Source organism: Pteropus vampyrus, unplaced genomic scaffold, assembly GCF_000151845.1.
Source record: "Pteropus vampyrus isolate Shadow unplaced genomic scaffold, Pvam_2.0 Scaffold39, whole genome shotgun sequence".
Classification (NCBI taxonomy): domain Eukaryota; kingdom Metazoa; phylum Chordata; class Mammalia; order Chiroptera; family Pteropodidae; genus Pteropus; species Pteropus vampyrus.
The window spans coordinates 4,395,021-4,399,357 of NW_011888820.1; positions in this window are offsets into that span (position 1 = coordinate 4,395,021).

Sequence of the window (4,337 nt, forward strand, 5' to 3'; positions counted from 1 at the left end):
AAAATTTTACAGCCACTTTGGAAGAGAGTTTGGAAGTTTCTTATAAAACTAATCATGTACTCTTTACTTTTATCATAGGATCCAGCACTCCCAGGTATTTACCCACATGAGTTTAAAAGTTATGTCCACACAAAAACCTGAACACAAATGTTTATAGTAGCTTTACTTGTAATTACTCAAAACTGGAAGCAACCAACATGTCCTTCATTAGGTGGAGTGTATAAGCAAACTGTGGTTCATCCACACAATGGAATATTACTCAGAAATTTAAAAAATCACATATCAAGCCATGAAAATGGAGGAATCTTGAATACATATTGCTAAATAAAAGAAGGCAGTATAAAAAGACTGCATACTATGATTTCAATTATATGATATTTTGGATAAGGCAAAATTATTGAGACAGTAAAAGAAATGCAGCGGTAACCACGGATTCAGAGAAGTAGGTGAATAGGTGAAACATAGGAAATTTTAGAGCAATGACTCTATTCTGTATGATACTGTACTGGCGGCTACATGACATTATACATTTATTAAAATCTATAATACTGTACACCACAAAGAGAGAATCCTAATATAAACTGTGGAGTTAGTTAAAAATAGCATATCAATATTAGTAATGTGTCAATATTGGGTCATCAATTGCAACAAATGTACTACACTAATATATGATAACAATAATACTGGAAACTGAGAGGTAAAGTGGTGGTATATGGAAACTGTACCATCTGCTCAATTTTCTGTAAACCTAAAACTGCTCTAAGAAAATAAAATCTATTAATTTTTTAAAAGGTTGATATTAGATACCTATTAAAAATAGTTTATTTCCATCTTTTACTATTTGTTGTTAAATAATGAAATCTAGAAAATGATCATCACTGCTATATAGAAATACTGAGATGCCTTATGAATTCATACAAAATAATTAATTGGGATGAGGATTGACTGTGCTGCCCTTGAGTGCCTAGAACATATTTTAAGTAGTGCAGAGGAGAGAGATCAGTGATTCCCAGAGGAAAAACAGCACGTGCTGATTCATGAAGATGGTACCAACTTTCCTGTGGGACAGTGAGGCTCTAGGCAACAGCACATGATAGAAGTAAAAAATTTGGAAAGTAATTTAGGTGAAGATTGTGGAGAACTTTTGATGTCTGGAAGCTGTTTACCTAATCCTGTGGGCATAGCAATTATAAGACCAAAGGAGTGTTTAGGGATTAAATAACACCTATGGGAACGTTTATAGCCCAATATTTGGCATATTGTAGAGACTCTATAAATAATAAATTTCCTTTCAGGTAATTATTGTCATGGTTAAAGTCACTCTCAAGAGTTAGTTAAGTTAGTTAATAACTCATAATTACCAACTATTGAGAGTCAAAATATTGTTAATACCCTCAAGTAAAATTATTTAAAAACACTTTTTTCTTCCTTCAATTGTGATACTAATCAATCAATGTGCATGACAAATTTTTTATTGAATTACAAGCTTCTACTTGTATATTATTATTATTTTGTCATTAAAGATAAAGCTATTTATATACTTAATGATTATTAATTAGATATTATTTAAGCATTAAATGAATCTTTGAGATGCAGTTGATATGATCAGAACCAAAACTTATCAATTAAAATGCTCTGTAACTTGAATGTCCATGCTGCCTTTTACTTTTTCATCACATAAAAACTAAGTTCTTTTTTTTCCCCCAAGTGTATGAGGGTATGATTATTCTTTAGAAGTGCTGATTACTTGGAAATATTATTTAGCAGGCCTATGTAGAGAATTTTCTCGTGTAAATTAGAATTTACTCAGTTGGCCTTTTTTAATTATACAATTTAATTTCCACAGATCCTTGTAACATTATTTGAACATTTAACTTATATCAATGGAGAGTCACCCAAAAACTAGTCCAAGTGATTTACAATGATACAGAGCCCCAGAGATGAGGAAATGAGGAGGCCTTATATAATGAGGAAAGGGCCCTAAGATAATAGCACATTTGCATGATCAGAGAAATGTAATTAGTCAAAGAGCAAAGCTTCTGTGGGTATCTGATTGCTAATTAATCTATTCACAGTTAAATAAAAAAGAAACAAAACTTTTGGGAAAAGAGGCTTTTTTTTAATATTTGAGGGGACTTTTATGACTGTCATTTCTATTTTTCATTTCTGTGAGATTTCTTTGTTTAGCTTAAAATCTGAATTACTCCTTTCACTGTATAAAATTCAAATGTATAAAATTCAATGTTTAAAATTCAAAGTTTTAATATAACTTTGAAGTTCTGAACTTTTCAAGATTGTTTCAAGTTAATTTCAGCATGATATTTGTTTTTCAGTATATTAACTGCTTTTTTTGATTCAAAAATAGTTTCAGGGTTTACTACTCACATTTCCCCACAGCCTTCATTATTATTATAAGATTTAATTAATTACTTAATTAAGAGATTTAATATTTAATTCTAAGGCCCAATGAAAGTTAATCACAGTTAACACCTATTAAATATATTTGTTTTATGTTTAAAAAATTAGGTTATAGTTATACACCTTCATTAAGCCCTTGACTATGTAATCACGGTAATCTGCCTTCTTGATTCTCTGTCATCGATATTATCAATATAATGGTAGCCCTGTCATCTTATCCATGACTCACCCTATATAATGCAAGACAAAAGGAAAAAGAAATTTAAACAATCTGCATGAATCAAAGTGCTAAAATAGTTTTGGTTCAGTCTCCCAGACCCAGACTCTAGAAGAGTCAGGGAAGCAAGAATACACTACAGAGTTCCAGTTTTCCTCCATACCATTACATACACAGCACTACAAACTGAAGAAAGCTATATTCCCAGCTTGCCATTATTTCCCCTCAGCATGGCCCTAGGAAATTTGAAAGGGGTTGCATGTTAACCTAATAAAATTGACTCATAAAAATACAGTCTTGTAAAATAAAAGGTGAGACAATTCTAATAAATTATTATTTGATTTAAACATCGCGTTTTGGTGATACAGTGTTGGGTTTCATTGTACTGGTAACTTCTAGAAGTTAAAAAGCATAGGTCTGAAATGCCATTTTAGTGTGTGTAACCCACAGAAAGCGATTCTGTCACATTACCCCCCAAATATCACTGAATATATAATTAAAATTCTTGTCTCTTCTCACCCCCCTTCCCAACAAATTAGAATATTTGTTTATTAAAGAGATTAAAAATAGCCTACTTTTAAAGTCTTGATTATATGGAACAGAGAAAACGGAGTTAACCAATTTTCCAGAAAGTGTCTATAGTCGAATAGCAAGGTGAGTTTATAGCTGATTGTGTCATGAGACATCATGAAGATTTAGAGCTAATTTGGGGATTCCTGAGGTATTTTTTAGAATGATCTCAGTCAATTTAGAGACTACTGAAGGAGTTGTTTATTTTAGACATTTTTTTTGTGTTACTAGAATGAGCAACAGTCTGTTGTAGAGGAATTCTAAAACTTAAGCATGCATTTAGAATCACTTTGAGGATTTGTAAAAACACAGATTGCTGGGCCTCAACCTCAATTTTTGATTCATAGGATGGGGCCTAAGAATTTGCATTTCTAACAAGTCCCCAGGTGATGCTAATGCTGCTGGCCTGAGAACCACACTTGAGGAATACTAACTGCTTTAGATCAAGTTGAGTCTGTTGCAGTCACAGAATTGACCAAATAATTTGAAGTCAACAGTGTAGCATCTTCTAAATACCTTTTCAGCAATAGTTTTCTGATAATTTCTTGAATTTTAAATCAACTATCTGGCTTCTGTCCGTATTTTCTTGGAGTACAAACCTAGATAACATGTGTGCTAAATTTCATTACTATTTTTTTATCATGCCCTGTCTACCTCCCCACCCAACCCTCTCCTACAATTATTAAGCTTTGAAATTGTTCATATATGTTTAATAATTCAGACCAGCATTCTTGGAACCAACAGAAGTGGAATATTATTAGGAATTATAATTTTTAAAAAGATGGAAATACATATTTTTAGTAATATTTTCAGATTAAATTTTAAATAATTACCATTTCCATACCTCAAATTAATAATATTTCGTGCTTACATATGAAATGTATTCCAAATGAAAAATCTCATTTTTATCTGTGCCTATTTCATATGCACAGTTTCTTTCAAAATTTAAAAAGTAGACTAGATTATGTTAGAATTTCTGAAAAATGGGACAATTTACCTCCTCCAAAAACGTGAAATAGTGCAAAAATGCTGATTACCTTAATACTCATTCAAAACCCTTATAAAATATATACTTTATTCAAATAAAAGATAATTATGCATGGACTGAACTGATTATTTAATTTATGGTAGA